Consider the following 21,602-nt stretch of genomic DNA (forward strand, 5'->3'; position numbering starts at 1 on the left):
AATCGCACACTTCTGAAAATATAGGTGTCCAATTATGAGTTTAAGATAATATTCCTGTCCTAAACAGTTTGATTACTTTTTTACAAGTGTGGAGTCACACTGTTTTCCTAAACTCTGTGTAAACAGGGCTTGAGGCAGGAGGAAAAGGTGAAAGTAGAATATTGCAAGAAAACTTGCTAAGTGTTTCCAAAGCTAAGTTCTAATTAGTTCCCTGCCCCCATTTTAAAAAAAAATTTTCTTCTAAAAACCTGCCTTGTTTTTGTCTGCACCCATTGAACCTAGGGTGCCTTTGTGGTTCTGTCTGAAAGTATACCTTCTTCCTACTGCTTTTTTCTCTTCTGCATTTCTAGGTGTCTCTTGCTCCTTCTCCATTCACAGGTCTCATCTCATTTATATTTTATAGAAATAAACATGACTCTTCAGTCAATGGCATACTCCAATTTATCTCATGGTTACATGTTTGTTTTAGCCATTACATCCTTCATCTTGGGAAACAAAAGAAAGGACAGTGCTCACTTTGGAAGCACATAGACCAAAATTGGAATCATACAGAGAAGATAAGCATGTCCTCTGTGCAAGGATGACATAAGTTTGTGATACATTTCATATTTTTCCAATAAGCATATGAAAAGATAAATCATACATCATTAGAGAATTGCAAATTTTAAAATATGAAATTGTTTCCACTATACATGCGTTAGAGTAACTAAAATTCCAAACATTGGCAACATCAAATGCTGGCAAGAATGTGGAGCAACAGAGAAAATACAACATCATGCTGGTGGGAACACAAAATGGTACAAGCACCTTGGAAGACTGTTTGGCAGTTTCTTATAAAAATAAACATATTCCCACCATAAGATCCAGCAATCACATTCCTTGGTATTTACCCAAATGAGTGGAAAGCCTGTGTCCACGCAGAAACCTGCACATGGATATTTATAACAGTTCTATTCATAGAACTTCAGTAGGTAAATGGATAAACTGTGGTCCATCCAGACAGTGCAATATTATTCAGTGAGCTATCAAGCCATGACAAGACATGGAAGAAACTTAAATGCATATTACTAAGTGAAAGAAGCCAATCTGAAAGGCTACATACTGTATGAATCCTGGTATAAGACATTCTAGAAAAGGCACAACTATGGAGCCAGTTAAAAAAAAGATCAGTGGTTGCCAGGGGCTAGAGGAAAGGGAGGGATAAGTAGGTGGAGCACAGAGGATTATTAAGGCAGTGAAACTATTCTCTATGAAAACATGTCATTACAATTATCAAAACCCATAAAACATATAACACCAAGATGGTACAAATTAACTTGTTTACAAAATAGAAATAGAGTCACAGATGTAGAAAACAAACTTATGGTTACCAAGGGAGAAAGCGGGGGAGGGATAAATTGGGAGATTGGGATTGACATATACACACTACTATATATAAAATAGATAACTAATAAGGACCTACTGTATAGCACAGGGAACCTAACTCAATACTCTGTAATGACCTATATGGGAAAAGAATCTAAAAAAGAGTGGATATATGTATACATATAACTGATTCACTTTGCTGTACACCTGAAACTAACACAACATTGTAAATCAACTATACGCTAATAAAAATTTTTTTTTTAAAAGGAGTGAACACTAAGGTAAACTACGGGCTTTGAGTGACCGGTACTGTTCTGTTCACTGAGCCTACAGCAGTGACAGACAGGTTGAGTCCTCTCTCCATGGAGTTTGGACCCTAATGGAAGAAGAGAGTCAATAAGAAATGTAATAGAAAATTAAATGAAGTGCCTAATTTATATTTTATATTCCCTTCTTCATGCAAATGAATTTTTCTTATTCTCTCTCTCCTTTGCACTCACACGAATGCATGCACAGAAACACACACGAACACACACACACACACACACACACAAGCATACATCTACTCACAGACCTGGCTGATAGACCTCAGAAAAATAATGATATCTACGATACAAGCTCTGCTACTTTATGCCATGACTAATACCCTTCTTAAGCGACTTATTTTTCCTTGAGATTCTTTGGAACGTATTGATCCTTGGAAAACAAACGTTTTGTAATGGATGAGAGAAAGAACAGGGGCAGATGAATTGCGAAGGTGACTGGGTGGGCTGTTTTCTGTGACCTGTTCCAATTTTGAAAGTGTAAACCACGATTTGTAAAGTCATAGAAAAGAATATTATTCCAATAAATTTTTAACATTACAACACTGTCAAAGTACGCCCTGTTCTTCAAGGGATAAGCTTTAAACTCTTTGTCATTTGTGAAATATGAATCTGAAAGCTTACACTAACAAAATCAATAAATGGTTAATTCCTTAGCTGTGCAAACTGTTATAATGCTAAATTCAATAGTTTATGTTCTTCTTTTCTTTGGGGTTTTTTAATGAATTGATGCTTTGGAGGCCAGCAATAAGTTATGTAATGAGACGTGTCAGAAATCTTGAAAAATGATTGCAAAAATCTCACAATTAGAGCAGATCTACAAGAAAACATTTTCTCCATCTATGCAGATACTGTGTCCTTCCATGGCAGACTGGTGAGGTGTTAAGCCCCCAGCCTGAGGAGCAGCCTGTGGGCAGCAATTAGGAAAGGCGGTGATGAAGGGGGCCAGGAAACCCTGTTTCCTTCTCCACTGTCCTCTCCACCACGAGATGGTACCCACCAGCTGAGAAAGGTCTGCCATTTCCACTTAGGAGAGGCCTAGCTGGGTTGAGCAGAATTACTGTGATGTTCCCCTGGCTCTTCTACTAGAGAACCAGTCTTATGTGCCAGGCTCAGTTTTCTTAAGGGTTACGGCCGAGGATATCCAATTGGCTACTTTGTTTTCAGTAAAGATAAATTGATCTTATAAACAAACCAAAAATAAATAAATACATAAATAAGTAAATAAATAAATAAATAAGAATGAAAAAGCCCTCTTAATTCCAGTTTTATTTTCACCTTTTCCCCAAATCTCCCTTTGAGCTCCATTCCTATGGTCATCCCATTTATATTTTTAAAATATTCTTAGAATATAATGGTAATGTCCATAAAATCCTATCATTCTTGGTAAAACAAATATTACCATACATTGACAGTTTCCTTTTTACCCCTCCCACAAAGAGATGAGAAAATTGCATCATATAAATAAATATAGAAATAATACCCAAAAAAATTTTTTTTTAAACCCCACATTTGTTTATTTATTTATTTTTGGCTGTGTTGGGTCTTCGTTTCTGTGCGAGGGCTTTCTCTAGTTGTGGCAAGTGGGGGCCACTCTTCATCGCGGTGCGTGGGCCTCTCACTATCGCGGCCTCTCTTGCGGAGCACAGGCTCCAGACGCGCAGGCTCAGTAGTTGTGGCTCACGGGCCTAGTTGCTCCGCGGCATGTGGGATCTTCCCAGACCAGGGCTCGAACCCATGTCCCGTGCATTAGCAGGCAGATTCTCAACCACTGCGCCACCAGGGAAGGCACCAAAATATTTTTTAAATGCCAGAATTACTAATTTCACAAATGAGCTAGGTGGTAACACAACTAGAAAATGAGCTGTAGTTAGATTGGATGTTTCCTCTTCATCAGGTTCTCAGCTGATTGTCTCTTTTTCTGCTACCACAGTCTTCCTAATCAACAGCAATTCCTGCTAGCTATGGTTCAGAGTTGAGGAAATAAATTTTTCTTTTTAACGAGAGGGGCACTGAATGATTTAAGAATACATTCAACTAGTTTAATAGCTTCTCTCCCAGTTAGCTGAAAAAGCAGTTGGAGAACCACTTGGCTGTTCCTCAAAGCACCATAAGTCAACATGCTCCATGGAGAACAGAAGTGAATATCCTGATTCAAACCAAACATCCAAACATTTTCTCCCCCAGTAAAAAGAGTTGAGGATTGATTGTTTATTAGTTTCCTAGGGCTGTCTTAATAAACTTCCACAAACTGGGTGACATAAAACAACAGTAATATATTCTATCAGTTCTGGGAGCTAGAAGTTTGAAATCAAGGTGCCATCAGGGTGATACTCCCTCTGAAAGTTCTAGGAAAGATTCCTTCCTTACCTCTTCCTGGCTTCTGGTGGTTGCTGACAATCCTTGGTGTTCCTTGGCTGTACCTGCACCACTTTAATCCCTGCCTCTGTCTTTACATGGCCTTCTTCCTATGTGGCTTTGTGTATTCCTTGGCTTTCCTTATAGGGACACCAGTCATTGGATTTAGGACCTACACTAATCTAGTATGATCTAGGTCATGAGTAGACATGAATTGTGGAGGGACAGTATTCGCCCACTACCAATTCTCAAAGTAAGTCTAAAATAGGTAAGTCTGGTTGCCAAGGAACCCAGAATAATAAGTGAATTTCTTGTCCTCCATGTGGGAAAAAGTGCCCACCAGTTGGGAGTAATTTGGGAGTAATTTCAACTTCAAAGGGAAAATAAGTTTCATCATAAAAGCCACAGAAAGTGTTCACTTGTACCTCAAAACATAACAGGATAACTTTATTCTGTTAACATTTTATAGAGGTTTAATATTAAAATATATTGAATTAAATTACTAATATAGTAAGAAATGGTTTAGTATGTACATAAAGCTTATTCATCTCTGAAAAGTATAATAGTTTGGATCCCCATTACCTGCATATAGATTTCCTTTAATCCTTCTGTTTGTCTAACTAATTATCTTAGGCGCAGCCCCATTTCTAATAAGCCTATGATCATTCCAGGCTATACAAAGGCATTCAAAGGAAAGCACACAATAAATAGAAACCCTCACTCTTTCTAGAATGTAAAAATATTCAACTTGGGATCATCAAAATTGAGAAAGGAAATCCTGGCTTTGAAAACTCTAGTCATTTTGTCAAAGCGATACAGGCTATTTACTCCTGATAATATAAAGAAGATACGATTCTTGAAATTATGTAAATCCAAATCTTCCCTTGTGCAGTACATCAGTAAGAAAAGATCTTGGGACATCTGCTGGCAGATATGAATTTTACTCCATGTTTCTGGAGGACAACAACAGCTTCAACAGCAACAACAAAATACTAACTTGCTTTATTTTTCTAAAATAAATTGAAATCACGTTCTTAGTTCCCGTCAATTTGGTTTGTGTAGAAAATCCAGTTTCCCTCTCCTTATTTCCCTCCCCACCCAACACGTGTGCAGTGGATCTGGGATCTTCATAGCGTCCAGAAGATACTTGGAATTTCTTTTGCTTGTTGGTACCACCGGTACTTGCTGACATGCTTGTGCTCATTGTGCAGTCAAGAATAGTCCTTTGGAAGCTTTGGCTGGTTCTTCTCTGTTTCCTACTTAGGCTCAGGGATCTTCTCAGAACCTCAATCCCAGTGCTTTGTCCTGAGCTTCCCTGTGGGCCTCAGGACACTATTCCCTTCTGAAGTCTGGTCTCCTGCAGACCAGAAGGAGGGGTGGTCTAGTCTGGAAACGTCTGTCATCTTGATAACACATCTCCTTCCTGATTTACAATGATTCCTTTTTCTGTTCCCCAGGAACTGCCCCTTCCACAGCTTTCCCTTCAATTCTTGCCTTCGTCTTTTCCTTTGCTGAGATGTTCCTTGTTATTTTCTACATGATGTGAATTTCTCTTGCCCAAGAGAGAGGGTTCTGGTAGGAAATACCCAGATCAGTTAGTTAATTTTTAATTTTTTAGTTTTTATTATTTTTTTAAGCTAGATTATTTATTTATTTATTTATTTTTGGCTGCGTTGGGTCTTTGTTGCTGTGCGCGAGCTTTCTTTAGTTGTGGCGAGCGGGGGCTACTCTTTGTTGCAGTGCGCGGGCTTCTCATTGTGATGGCTTCTCTTGTTGCAGAGCATGCGCTCTAAGCATGCAGGCTTCAGTAGTTGTGGCGTGTGGGCTTAGTTGCTCCGCGGCATGTGGGATCTTCCCAGACCAGGGCTTGAACTCGTGTCCCCTGCATTGGCAGGCAGATTCTTAACCACTGTGCCACCAGGGAAGCCCTAATTTTTTATTTTTAATTACCCTTTTTATTTTCCGATAGAAAATAAAGATTTGTATGCAGTTGTAAGAAATAATTCAGAGAGATCCCATGTATCCCTTACCTAGTTTCACCTAATGGTAACATCTTGCAGAACTGCGGTACAGTATCACGACCAGTGTTGTGCAACATCGGTGTAGTCAAGATACAGAACGTTCCATCACTACAAGTATCCTTTATGTTGCCCTTTTATAGTCACACCCACTTTCCTCTCATCCACTCCCTCCCCATCTCCTGGTCCCCTTGTTAACCCCTGGCAACCAGTAACCTGGCCTTCATTTCTATAACTTGTTGTTTCAAGAATGCTATATAGATGGAATAATACTGTGTTTAATCTTCTGTGAATGGATTATTTTAGCGGAGCATCTTCTTGGAGATTCATCCAGATTGTTGCATGTATCAATATTTTGTACCCTTTTGTTGCTAAGTCGTATGTGAGTTTGTTGAACCACTTACCTACTGAAGACATCTGAATTGTTTCCATTTGGGGGCTATTAATAATAAAGTTTCTATAGACATTTGTGTATAGGTTCTTGTATGTATATAAGTGTTCAATCCTCTGTCATAAATACCTAGGAGTGCAATTGCTGGGTCATATGGCAGCTGCATGCTTAATTTAAGATAGTACTAAACTGACTTCCAGAGCGGCCGTACCATTTTGCATTCCCACCAGTAATGTATGAGAGAGCCACTCTCTCCACATCCTTGCCAGTATTTGGTGTTGTACCTATATTTTATTTTAGCCATTTTAATATGTCTATAGTGATTTCCTGTTGTTTTAATTTACACTTCTAGCTGGGACTACTTACTCTCTTCCTGTCATCAGAAAAGAGGGCTGTTTTGTGTGGGCTTTTGATTTCCAGCCAGAAAGCAGCATGTCTGCGTTCAGTACAGCTTCTGCCCTCAAATCAGCCCTTGTGTATATGAGACATCTGAAGTGTGTAACTGTTATTCCGTTTTATCTCGAGTTAAGATTATCACAAAAAAGACAATCTCCACAATCAGTTTCTATGTGTTATTAACACGCCTTGAGGAGTTAAGTCTTAGTCATTTTTGTACCCTCAAATCCTAGCAGTATGTTACATATTTGATGAATGAATTAATTGATCTAGTAAGAATAAGAATATAACGATAGGACTTTACGTTTAAATATTAATAAACCTAATATCTGCTTAGCATGTCAGAGGTCACCATGGGCTTCAATTTAGATGACTTAAGTTGGCATTCATAGAAAACCTGAGAGGTGTGTATTCCTAACTCTAGGGTCAGGAAAACTAGTTCTGCCACTTATGTGCGCAGTGATCTCAAATAAGCCAAAGCCTAGTACCTCACAGTTCTTAACTGGCTAAATGTTTAAAAATACACCCTTAGCCCTAATTTCAGCTGTAAATTGGAAATAATTGTAGTACTTATATCATAGGATTAAGTTCAGGGTCACCTTACACTTACAGTGCTAGCCATATGGAAAACATTTATAAATATTAGCTAAAGAGAAATAACCAAATGAAATACGAATGCTAATATTAAATGAATATTATTATTATTAATTAACAGGAGTGAATTCTAACATGAAAGTGCATTTTAAGAAGCAGCAAATATTACTTTATTTTCACTTTAGTCCTTGCCGTTAAAATCATCTGTAAGCATACCAATTTCCTAGGAATAAATAAACTATGAGCTTAGAAAACATGGGTTTTGCGTGAAAGAAATGGACAATAATAGGATCAAAGTGGGATTTGTGGGACAATCACAGGAGGTCCTAAGTGGTTTGTGGGCAGCATAAAGCACACTGTTGCCTGGAGAAGAAGGACCGTACCTCATTCATATATATACGAGAGAAGCTTAAAGTGTAGGGCTTGTGGTAGCAACCTGAGGCATTATTTCTTGATTGAACTTAACTGACTGTCAAAGGCAAGAAGTGCCAAGTCAGAAGTACAGTTTTAGAGTAGAAGAATGGGGCTGCCTAAACAAAACATACCTGCTTAGTAACCTCACAGGAGTCTGATGGGGAACATATCTTTGGATCACTGGATGCTATGGGCATCAAACAAAACTCACAAAAACAAAGTAAAATTAAGGTCAGAGGTGAAGCTCAAGTGGTTTACTGACAAGATAACTGTATACTGTTGTTAATAACTTTTCTGTCTGCAAGGAATTGTATGGGTATTTTTCTTTGATTTTTCAGTCAAACACTGCCCTCTAGTGGCAATGCTACTCTTTAGCATTGCAAATAATAGTGAACATGGGAGATAACGGGATTTCACCTCCCACTCCATTCCCAACCCTCACAAAATCCCACACAATTTATTTTAATTTTCCCTTAGGCAGAAAATGTATGTACAGTTTGTAGATATATGTGATTTTCACATTTTATGCATTTGTATTTGACTATCAGGCATAAGATATTTCATTCCATTTCTATAATATCTGGGAAAAACATTGAGAATGAAGTCTGACATATATTAGAAAGTATAAATAAAGATTTCTACTAATTTCCTAGTATTTTAATATGAAATATACTTTTTATTTAAAAATATTTAATTTGGCTCATCTAAGGAGATTTATATAGCTTAATTATTCTACCTCCCAATACATACTTAGGCAAAATAAAAAAAATAGATATATTACTTTTCTCATTTAATCATCATTTTAAAAATTTCACCATTTAATATCCAGAGAAGAAAAATGAGCCTTAAATTTTCCTGTGACTTTATCCAGAGTGAGAAGGAAAAAGAGACCTTTCCCTTCACAAGGATATGAGATCCTTATGCAGTTCCCAAAACAGACCTTGAGTTGATGTAAGAGTCCAGGTTTCCTGGTGGTGGAACGAGCTCTTGAGAAAACTTAGCGCTTGCCTCACCCATGAGAGAGACTTCCCACTAGCAAGTCATCTCGAGCAGGAGAGTTTTCTAATTCTGTCGTTAACCTCTAGGGACATATGAGGGTGTCGTTGTTAACAGTATAATGATCCAATCTTATTTTTAAAATAACATTTTCATTGTTAGAGAACTGATACAGGCAAGATACCCCACATTTCTGAGAGTTAAACTATAACATATGATGGATCAAGTTAGATATATAAAGAGAGAGAGAGAGAGGAGAGCACTAACACATAAGGAAGGATATTAACACTTTACAGAAAAGTAACTTCTCCTTTAAAAGCGCAAAGAAATTTGGCATTATTATATTACAAGTTTTTATACTAATAAGAGGCCCATTAAAGTGAAATGAATTAAAACACACACACACACAAACAAAGAAACCAGGGTAGGGTGGATGAGGAGCTGGTGGTCATGGTCATGGTAGTATTTTCTCAAAGTCTTTCCTAGTATTTTCCAAGAGTAAGAATACATTGAAATGCTGGTGCAAATATCCAGTCTCATTATATATTTAATGATATATTTCTCCAATACATGTAGAGACATCAGACCATCAGACCTTAAGGTAACTGAGCATTAACGTTACATTTGTTAGGCCAAATCTCTTAGGCCAGTTTCTGGCTTATCAAATAATCTAATTATTTGAGTTTTCATAGTTTTTCTTAAATAAGAAACTGAAAATGGCTCTTCTGATATGAATATCTGACTCACTTGACAGTTGTATTTTTTCCTACTCGTTCATAAATTCAGATTTTGATACATATATGTCTCTTTTACATTTAACTAGGCTCATTCAGCATTCCTGAGGTGATCAAGCCAATATACCTGTCCTCCCCAAACATAGACCAAGGAAACTTTACTTATGTAATACACTCTATGAAATTAGTTCGCGGGCAGTTAGCAATCTCTTTAGTGATGATGGTATTCACTGGGCACCATTTCCACCATCCCTCCTTCCCTCCCCTCCAAAAATCTGTTTAATTACTAAAAGCTTAGTGTCTACAACTTGTATTTATTTCCACCCTACAATTTAGAGCAAAATTAGATAAGTGCATTTGGTTTTAGTTAAGGGAACGTCTACTCAGGGGTTTAAAGAATTAGATACAACAAAGAGATGAATCTGAATGCTAAATAAAATAAGACCCCAAAGAAGAAATCAATGAGCTTATAAGAAATGCACTTTCTTTTCCTGCTCCTCTTCCTTTTTATTTAATTGACTTGGGAGTATGCCATTCGTTATAAGGGCAACTTTGTTGTAAAGAGCTATTTTGTCTTTTTACAGGAAGAGAGAACCAGTTGAGGGGGAGGTGCCCTTGGCAAATGATGTACCCAGGTCAGTAAAAAATTTTCACTGTGAATCTTAATGTTCCAAAATACTTCATAAAACCTCGCAAAGTGGCATCTAGTGAATCATTCAGTTTAGAAATTTATTAACTCCGTGGTCAAGGAAAATCTGAGTCCTTAACACTGTCAGAATGTGATGTAACTGAAGTGTTCAAGCTGAGACATTGATATCTATAAACTTGAAGAAAACACCAGTCCTTCCAAGAATAGAACCATCCTAGTTTCCCATATCGAATTGAGTCTAATACATCATTTTGTTGTATAAAATTCAGCACATTATATAAAGATGGTGAAAAAGATGATATAGCTTTCATAGAAAATGTGCACTTTATTAGCAAGCCTTTTAAAGTCAAGATTGTAATATAATATTTTCAAACTTGAAAATTTATTTTAAGGAGTATTTACAAAATTGATTTTAAAATACATATAAAATTACATATTTTAAAATTTTCATTCTGAATTCCAATAATGTTTGTGAATAATAATATTGTAAAATAAAAAATGTTGCCCACCATCCAGTTCTACAAGAATCAAGTCATTAGCCATTGCAGTCACTGACCTACAATACACTCTGACAGGAATTCAGGGCAAAAATCAGGATGAGGCACTTTGTGCTCTGGGAAAAGAGGCAAAACAGCCCCTTAATTAGTCAGAAATATTTCAGGAGAAGTATTTTACGAACTTGGATTCTTGCATCTTCTTCTGCTTAGAAAGCTCTAAAATCATTAACTGGTGTATCTGTTCCTTGTGACTGTCAGTAACCTTCCACACAGATGTGTGCTTGAGTGCACGTACCCCTTCACCAAAATCATATATATCCTGACTTCCGTCCACCTCTTGGGAGCAGTTCCTCATGGCTATCTAAGAGGTTGTCTCCAGGGCTATAGTCTTCAGTAAGTCCCCGAATAAGACTGAAACTCACAGCTCTCACCTTGTGCGTTTTTTTTTTTAAATTATTATTTTTATTTATTTATGGCTGTGTTGGGTCTTCGTTTCTGTGCGAGGGCTTTCTCTAGTTGTGGCAAGTGGGGGCCACTCTTCATCGCGGTGCGCAGGCCTCTCACTATCGCGGCCTCTCTTGCTGCGGAGCCCAAGCTCCAGACGCGCAGGCTCAGCAATTGTGGCTCACGGACCCAGTTGCTCCGCGGCATGTGGGATCTTCCCAGACCAGGGCTCGAACCCGTGTCCCCTGCATTGGCAGGCAGATTCTCAACCACTGTGCCACCAGGGAAGCCCCCTTGTGCGTTTTTATTACAGTCGACAATGTTGATTCAGGTATCTCTTTGTGTGGATCCCAGTTAAGAAAACCTGTGGTTACTTTAGTTTAATTAATATCTGAATGATGTATATTCATTATATATGAGATATTCTGGAATTTCTCATGGAATTATCCCAGAGAAATGAAAATCTACTGAAAATAATGTGTTCAAATAGACTGTAAGAAACTGTGAAAGTGAAAGGGAAAAAGGTGGGGCTGACACCGGGAGAGAGACACAGAGACACTGTCTCATTATTCGCCAAGAACAGTCCAGAGAATCCAGAGGCAAAAGAGACAAAATAAAGAGTGTTGTTCTGAGATGTTTTTATTATCATAAATGGAGAATATGAAAGAAAATTGATGAGGAAAAGAGATTAAAAATAATTAGGACTTAAAAGAATAATCGGTGTGGCTTCTTCATTGAGTGAGGATTTCAAAACCAGGACAGACTCAGTTTAAGATTGGATATGCACACTGGGAAGATTTAAAAGCTCAAAATTCTAGAATTGCACCTCAAATGGGAAAAGATACACAGAAATGAGTGAAGATTAAGAAAAAAGACACAAATCAAATGGTAATAGGAAGGAAATGAGCCATAAAGCCTGCAAATGCCTGTCTGCAAGTACCAGGCGGAGAGAAATGAGGTTGCTGTGATGCCCAGGGAGAAAACGATGACTTAGCACGATGTTACAGAAACAGAATAGGGTAAATTACAACTTAAATTATTCAGCCAAATGTTAATATTGGTGGGTATATTTGTTATACCTGAAACAGATAAAATACATGGGCAGGTGGAACTATACATCAAAACTTTAATATAAACAATCTAAGACATCTGCATTGCCCGAAGTATCAATAATCATGTTTCTAAGAAGACTGTTAATATAAATTCTATGGCTGCCCTTAAGTCATGGACATTCTTTTTATTTCAGATGATAGGCAGATCTATAGCTCACTCGTCAAAGAGCTTATCAGCACAAGCTTAATTACTATTTCTTTGACTTGTTTGCCACATTCAGACATAAGGTATAAAATAGATAAGGGTGAAATCGAAGAGGCATTTGTTGAAAGTGACAACCCTAAAAATCCTAGTGGTTAAAAACAAGAAAACATGGAAACATTCAAAAATATGTCTTTAAAATATGCAGAAATGTTAATGTAGAGTAAATGCAGGTTAGAAAATTGACTTCACATTCTGTAATAGTCACCAAGAATAGTGTCCTTTTTTCTGAATCAGAGAAACAATTACCGAGTCTCTCCTGAAGCTCTTTTCTCCTCTCAATGAGCTTTACACTTAAACTTTTTTTACTTTTCTGAACATGTGTGTCTTTTCTGAACATGTGTGTATTAATATATGTTTCTGTATGTGTGCATGCTACTTTTATATATAACCCAAGGCTGGCTTTTATTTTTTATTTTTTTTTAATTTTTTATTTATTTATTTTTTTTTAATGCTATTTTTGTCTGCTTACATTCTTTTTATGTATGTATGTATGTATGTATGGCTGTGTTGGGTCTTCGTTTCTGTGGGAGGGCTTTCTCTAGTTGTGGCAAGTGGGGGCCACTCTCCATCGCGGTGCGTAGGCCTCTCACTATCGCGGCCTCTCTTGCTGCGGAGCCCAAGCTCCAGACGCGCAGGCTCAGTAATTGTGGCTCACGGGCCGAGTTGCTCCGCGGCACGTGGGATCTTCCCAGACCAGGGCTCGAACCCGCGTCCCCTGCATTGGCAGGCAGATTCTCAACCACTGCGCCACCAGGGAAGCCCAAGGCTGGCTTTTATATTGAGCTTACAGAGCTAAGAGATGTGCAGAGCTTTTCTTGAGACTAGATTTGCGTAATTATTCCCCCAGCCAGTGAAAATGGCAACCAAACTACCTAGATTTTATGGACCTAGATTTTTGGTAGCAGTCAAACTACCTATATTTTTGTGGTTCAAATTCATTGTGAAGTTCCTGTAAAGGGAGTTTATTAAAATACACAACAGTGAGATTTTAAAAGTATATATATACATTTATAAGTTGTGTTTTCTTGCTGGGATTGTAGATGATGAAACCCTGGATGGAGGCTTAATTCATTTATAAAGTCTCAGCTCTCAGATTCCTAGAAACATAAGTGGTCTGTCAGAGAGGGTGATTTTACAAAATGATCCTTTAAAAGACATAAAATATTTTGTCATTTGTTCAACATCACAGTCATTACAGACCAAAATAATGTAGATGCCCCCTTTAAAATGGTATGTTTAACATTGCCTTGCAAATCATATCAGGATCAATTGTATTATACAATTGTTAGTTGTGTAATCACTCGTTCAACTAATAGTTTTTAAGTGTTACGTATGAGACAGGCCCTCTTCCAGGTGATGTTGCTTCAAAGGTGAGGAAGACATAACTCTCACTGTAGAGAGTTCATCGTCTAGCAGAGACACACATATAAATGATCATTGTAATCCCCTCCCGTGCATGCTGCAATAAAAGGATCTGAAGGATGCTACAGAGTATATGATTGAATGTGTTCTGTGTCGCATGAAGGGTGAGAGAATATGAGAGAGTATCACAGAAAAGGAATGCGTAAACTAAATGCAGAAAGGAGACATCAGGAGCTTATCAGAAAATCAAAGGATGGCAGAGGACTTAAGGGACAAAATGAGCAGCGTATTCACTGTGGAGCTTGGCTATTGCGTGAAAGGTATGAGAGACCCAGGTATATTTTGGATTACTCTTGTGTGATTCACCGATTTCAGAGGAGTGTGAGATAGCAGATTCATGTGGTAGTTAGATTACCAAGAACCTAACATACCATTTTAAAGAGTTAGGGCCCGTTAGATTTTGGGATGAGAACACAGTGTTTTAGGTATGTGAGTGTTAGGAGGAGATTCAAGGGTTTTAGCACAAGCGTGACAAGTCATAGTTAAATTTTAGAAATAACGTTCCAGCAACAATTTGGAGGATTGACTAGAAGGGACGAAAGGTAGGTGAGAAGACAAATTAGGAGACAGTTATGATAGTCTAAGTAGCTTGAACCAAGGCTCTAAGAGTGGAAGTCAATATAAGAAGATAAAGTTAAGACATATTTAAGAAATAGAGTCTCTGGATCTTGGTGCTCAATTAAATTTAAATTCCTGGGCCTCGATTATTTCCATTCTCTCATTCTTCTAGTAAAAACAATTAAGAGACCCAGGATTTTAACGTTTAGACTGAGAAGATGAAGGTGCCCCAGCCAGGACAGAGAGAAAGAACATTTGCAGGGGATATTGGCTATTTTGAGGCTGAGGTCCAGTTGGCAGCTTCACTTATAATCCAGTATCTGAGGAGAAGGAGTGCAGAGCAGATTAAGGCCTGCAAGACACTGACATGTTCTGCAGATGGCTGTGTGGAAGTGGGAGGAACACAGACTTTCCGAGTTTTATTTTCAATGTGCTTATAGCTCCCTCACATACCCTCTTCCTGTTATCTCTACCTGATACCATCTAATTTAGTCTTTTTATATTTACCTTGTAAACACTTCTCAAATTGACCCCTAATGTCTGGCCCTACTGCCACAGCCCTTGTTCGGATTCTTAAAACATCTAGGTTTAACTGTTATGAGGATCTGATTACAGTAGTTTATCTGCACTAAGGTTTTATACTCCTGTTTGTTGTCCATAACTACAGTTCACATGATCTTTTACACAATACAAGTAACAGTAGCACTTGGGGCTTAGAAACCGTCCACGTCACACACACCCCTCAAAGGCCTCAGACCAACCAAAACCCCAGCCTCGGTTTAAGTCTCTTTAGTCTTACACTTCACATTTGTTATCAGAATGCTTGGACTCCTCTTACTCCTATTTCATGTTTTCATGCCTTGGCCCCCGTTGTTTGTGCTGTCTCAAAAACCTCCCACACTCTGACTGACAAACTCCATCTCACTCTTAAGGAACTCATATGTTATATCCTCCAAAGAGTAACGTCTTCATGGCTCCATTACATATGGATAAAGCGCCACTGCTTTGAAACACACCCTCCACACACTTCTATCAATCACAGGCTCAACTGTCTGCCTCCCTTGTTGGACTTTAGCTCCTTCTTCTGTGGGGTCATGTCTTATAATACTAGAACCCCAGTAGCAGTAAATGTTTGCCGAACTGACTTCTTATAGACAGGCTGTGCAGCAAAGAAGTAAAGACTAACAAAGGAGACAGAAGAATAAGTGAGACATGCTTGATTACTAAAAACTCGTCAACATGGGAGTAATAATAACTGCCCTATATACTTCATGAAAGTTAGAATTATAAAATTGATGCATTTAACAAGTGCATAAAATACATTGCATGAATAAGTCATTATTGTCACATTTGCAAACTGAGCGGCACTAACTGTTAACTCTGCTGGGCTTGAAAGTTAGACTCCCTACCTTGATTCGGAAGCTTTCTTCAGTTGGGATTTCACTTAGCCAGAGGGCTAATGGCACAGGCAGGACAGGCAGGGGTTTGGAGTTCTGTCCTGGAGGAATCTGTGCCAATTCCTAGCCCCTTTGCCACTGCCCAGAGCATTAACTTCATGAGCTTTAGTCCTAGTGGAGCAAAGCGATTTTAACTGGGTTAAGTTGCGCATGAAAATGCACATAAATTGTATTTTGTATGTTTACCTATACACAAGGGCATATTTATTTAATAATATCAATGTCAGCATTTTATACTACTCTGCAGGGCAGCAAAGCCACAGGGTCATGGTCATGTAGCTGATGATTGTACTAGGTCAAAGGGACGCGTGAAAATAAAGCATCTTCAAATTAAAAAGGGCAAGTTGCAAATTAAGTTCATTATATTTTATTAGGTTAAAACCCTATGTTACAGTGGAAATATTGATATTTTAATCCAGATTTTCAATGATTTTCTCAAAATGGCTTTGTATTTTTGTTCATGAGGTTAAAGAGAGTTCATTCTAAAAGTTTCAATAAAGTTTAAAGTTTGAATATTTATAGTGTGATATTCTCCAAAAGCAAGTTCGTAATTACCTTGCAAAACGATATTGTGATAATGAGACTGTATCTCGACATAAGAGAATTAATCCTATCTTTGAAAGTTTGTTACATTGAAATGTAAATAAAAATACGGACAAAGTAGCTTAGCAATATGTATATAAATGTAATTATACTCATAACCTTTAAATCAGCTATCCTATCTCTAATGATTTACACTGAGGAAAATGGATCCAATGCTTAAAAATATTTATTGTTGTTGATTATATTTATTAATGTTTTTATTATAGTAAAATATAGAAACAATTGAAATGTTCATCATTGGGGATAATCATTATGGTTAATTCACATAATGAAATACTGTCATTCACACTGATGAATCAGATCTATATCTATTGTGATGAAAGATGTCTATAAATCTTACTATCGTGTGTTGGTACCCAGATCTCCTTTACCTGTGGTGCACCCATCCTCACAGTGGTCACTTGAAAACATAAGGAAGATTGTAATCGCAAGACAGTCCGGGATTACCCCTCACCTCCCAACTTATTCCATATTTCCAATAACATTGAGCTACATGTAGCAGATAGGAGAGCCTGCATTTATATTGGTACTTACATACATATCTTCAGATATACGTGTATCTCCAGGTCTCCAGGTAGGATAAGAATGGCTTCTGTACCTCTGCCCTTTATTTATTTATTTACTGGTAGTCATTCTAGCTAAGGTTAAATAGAAATTCAGAGATTTATAGTATCTGATGAGGATGGTGAGGGCCAACTCATCTAGTCATCATTTGCGTGAGTAGATACACTAGAGAACTAGAGCTTGGAGAGGACATAACTGTATTCCATATCTGGAATCTGTAAAAACAAAAAACAAAATCATGGCATTTATTGTCTACACAATTCTAGTGACTAGCACTAAGTACTGCAGAGAAAAGAGCTATGCCAGTTTTCATGATTGGAGATGGAGGCTGGGGTGGGTGTGGTAGCCTAGACTTCGAGTGACAAGTTTTGCTTCAGGATGTAGGTGACTGTATGGTACAAAGACAAGGAAGAGAGAATTCTCCCCATTTCTGTGCAATGATGAATGCCATTTTGTCTGGCACCTCACACACCTGCGACTTTGAGGGCCACTTGGAAACAACACCTGGGCAGACGATCCACACTCTCATTCAGAACGCTGGTACCAGATGGTCGAAGCAGAAGAACATGAGATCAGTAATAGTAAAATTATTGAGACACACTAAATTTTCTGCAAGCATCTGAGAAAGGTCTAGATTTGTGGCAGAACATGAAGGAATGAAACAGAGGGATCTGACATATTCCACTTTATATGACTCCACTAGCACCATAGATACCAGGGTTGGGGAACATCAGTTAATGTTTATCTGTCTTCCTTACTTTATTGAAAATTATTTCATGCCCTTTTTTTAAAAGTCCCAGGACCTAGCACCATTCCAGCCTTGTAATACGTGTGTCACAGATATTCACTGAATTAGATCATGATCATTGGTGCATTGAAGGTCAAGATTGTTGTAACTCAGAAACTTTATGTTTGGATCTCTGTAAGGGTGGAAGATATGGAGGTCCTGAGGTGGGGAAAATTGAAGGGTCATTTTTCCTCCAAGGTTATTCATTGTCCTTTTTATTCTTTCTATTACCTTTCATTTCCTTCTTCTTCCTTCATTCTGTTCTTTTTTTCTGGCTGTAAAATACTTCCCTTACCTAGACTTTCTACTTATTGCCTACTTTAACTTCCTTTTATTACAGAATGGAAACACATCTTTGACTAGATTATGAAGTGTCTGGTAAAATCAAAGACCTAGGAATTCACAGGAGAGGTTGAGGTCATGACTTCAAATGTAAAAGCAAACTTTTGGTTTGTATAATCTTTGCCGAGGTTGGGTAACCTGTGCCAGTCAGGTTGGCCAGTAGGTAAAGGATGTTCTAAGACTTTCTTTCAGGACAGCAGGATTTTTTGGTAGGTGTTTCCCAAACTGCAGAAGGTCATTCCAAAGGTTAATCAACGGATGTTCTACTGCTGTTGTGGAATATCAGACAGCAAACTCCAAATTTGACTAAAATCTTCAGGAGAGAGGAAGCTGGTCGATAGTCAAAATCTTGGAGTCCCTCATACCTAATTCCTTAATGCTTACAATGTTTAGGTTTTCTTTTTACATAGATGCAACCAAAGGATCTCTTTGAGAGCCACCTTAGTGTCAGCAACTGGAGAGGGGACCAGACACTCAAGTAGGTGAGAAAAGACTTTATGATACTTAGCACAGGAGGTGAGGGCACTCTGTAGATACAGCTGGCAAACTTCAGAAGAATATTTACAAAGGGCATTAATAGCATATATTTGAAAAAGATTAAAGTGTCTGTTGAGTTAAACATCACAGAGCTTTTAATGTGCCGCACCTTTAACTTTATTTCTCAAATTATGAAATGTGGTTCTGTTTTATCATGGAAGGGTTGATTTCTTTATCAGTACTCAAATAAGTTTTATTAAATAAAGTTAAACTAGCTTTTTAACTGCAGGGTCTCCTTGGGTCCTTAGTATTTTTGCTCCCTAAGAAAGGTCTAGAGTATACCAGGTTTATCAATTTTATTAAAACATTGGATACTTTTAAGAGGAATTTCTACAAATATATCCTAGGACCAATGTTTTGTAGAACATGGTTAGGGAAATGTATATTTAGGGAGACTTTAATTATAACGCTTTACTGTTGACCCTTGAACAATAGGAGTTTGAACTGGGTCAATCCATGATTCGTTGAATTCACGGATGTGGAACCGCTTATGTGGAGGGCCACCTATTTCACATGCGGATTTGCAGGTTTTCGACTGCGGGGAGGGTGGGCACCCTTAACCGGCGGGTTGTTCAAGGGTCTAATGTATTTGAACCTATGAACATAATGTAATGAACCTATGAACATAAAGAAGATGTGGCACATACATACGATGGAATATTACTCAGCCATAAAAAGAAATGAAATGGAGTTATTTATAGTGAGGTGGATGGACCTAGAGTCTGTCATACAGAGTGAAGTAGGTCGGAAAGAGAAAAAAAAAATAACATATGCTAACGCATATATATATGGAATCTAAAAAAAGAAAAAAGGTGGTACTGATGATCCTAGTTGCAGGGCAGGAATAAAGATATAGACATAGAGAGTGGACTTGAGGACACGGGCGGGGAAGGTGAAGCTGGGGCGAAGTGAGAGTAGCATCGATATATATACACTACGAAATGCAAGATAGCTAGTGGGAAGCAGCTGCATAGCACAGGGAGATCAGCTCGGTGCTTTGTGACGACCTAGAGGGGCGGGATAGGGAGGGGGGGAGGGAGACTTAAGAGGGAGGGGATATGGGAATATATGTATGCATATGGCTGATTCACTTTGTTGTACAACAGAAACTAACACAGTATTGTGAAACAATTATACTCCAATAAATATCTATTTAAAAAAAAAGAGAAAGAAAATAAAGCAATGGATGTGAAAAAAAAAATGAACCTATGAACATATGCTGATGGAAATAATTTTCCAGACGTTTATAAATCATTGATATATGGAATCTGTGTTGAGGGTAGATATCAGTGAGGTTGGCAAAGAAGTTGTGGATTGTTTGTTTCTCCCTTAACAAGTGCAAGTCAAAAGGTCCCTGGTCATAGCCATTTAGGGACTCAGACTGGGGGAGATGGTATCACCTGAATTATAGTTGGTAACTATGTCAGAAGGAAGCAAGGTAGCTCTTGAAGGTGCCAACTTGATAATTCAATGTTGAGGCCAGAAGTACCAGCATCCCTTCCACTTTCAATTCATAGATCAGAATTAGATTTAGAACTCCACTCAACTGCTAGAAGCCAGGAAGTGCAATCATTTTATTGTGCCCAGGGAATAAATAGGAATATTTGTTATGTCAGAACTAATGATACCGCAGTCAGTGGTAGTTAATTCTAATGAAACGTAAAGGACCTAAAGTAGTGAAAAAAAACTTGAAATAGAAGAACAAGTCTGGAGAATTCACACTATCAATATTAGATGTTTAGCATAAGGCTATAATAATCAAGCCAGTATAGTACTGGCCTAAGGATAGGTATATCGTTCAATGAAACAAAAAAGAGAGGCTAGAAATAAACGTACATCTAAAAGGACAATTGATTGGTAACACAGGTATTCTAGGAATTCAATGGGGTTTTGAAAGTCTTTGCAACAAATGGTGCTAAAGTAACTGTATAAATAAAGAGAAAAAATATTAACCTCATAATCTCCTACTATATATAAAATCAAATCAAGATATGTCATAAACTTACATGTAAGAGTTAGAACAGTAATGCTTAATATCTTGGAGACCATGGGAGTAGGCAAGGATTTTGCAATTAATACATAAAAAGGCATAGACCATAAAAAAGGATAAACTGGAATTTAGAACTAAAATCAGAACTAACACTAAAAACTTCTACGCATAAAAGACACTCTTAAGAAATGTAAAAGGGAGAAAATATTTCCAATTACTACATATGACAAATTCCTTGTATACAGAATATGTATAGAACTTCCACAAATCAGTGATACAAAGGTAAACAATTCCATTAAAAAAGGGGAAAGGCTTGAGCTGACACTTTAATGAAACTAATGAGTGGCTAAAAAGAATGTGAAACAATGCTGAACATTATTAATCATAAAGGAAATGCAAATTAATACCACAATGGCATGTATTTTCATATGTTGAAGAATGACTAAAATGAAAAAGACTGACAAAACCAAGGATTTGGCAAGGATTTGGAGCACCTAGAACTCATACATTGATAATGGGGGTGTAAAGTGGTACCACCTATTTGGAAGACTGTTCTGCAGTTATTACAAAGTTAGACATCTATTTATGATACAGTGACTCTACTCCCAGGTGCTTATTCAAGAAAAAAAAAATGAAAGCATCTGCCCACAAAATGACTTGTGCAAGATCATTTACAGCAGCTTATTCATAATCCCTAAGCCAGGGAGAATCCAAATGACAATAAACAGGTGAATGGAGAATGTACAAAACATATTCATGAATAGAACACCACTGAACAATACAATAAATGAACTACTGACATATGCAACATCGTGGACGAGTCTCAAATCATTATGCTGAGCAAAA

At 37.7% G+C, this 21,602-nt stretch overlaps 1 non-coding gene across 1 annotated transcript; it reads left to right on the forward strand.

Moving 5' to 3' along the window:
* The first annotated feature begins 508 nt into the window (after nt 1-508).
* Nucleotides 509-613, forward strand: LOC137764533 (U6 spliceosomal RNA). Its single transcript, XR_011074034.1, has one exon. It is a non-coding gene; the product is annotated as a U6 spliceosomal RNA (small nuclear RNA).
* Nucleotides 614-21,602: the final 20,989 nt, after the last annotated feature.

Source organism: Eschrichtius robustus, chromosome 4 (genome assembly GCF_028021215.1).
Source record: "Eschrichtius robustus isolate mEscRob2 chromosome 4, mEscRob2.pri, whole genome shotgun sequence".
NCBI classification, from domain to species: Eukaryota; Metazoa; Chordata; class Mammalia; order Artiodactyla; family Eschrichtiidae; genus Eschrichtius; species Eschrichtius robustus.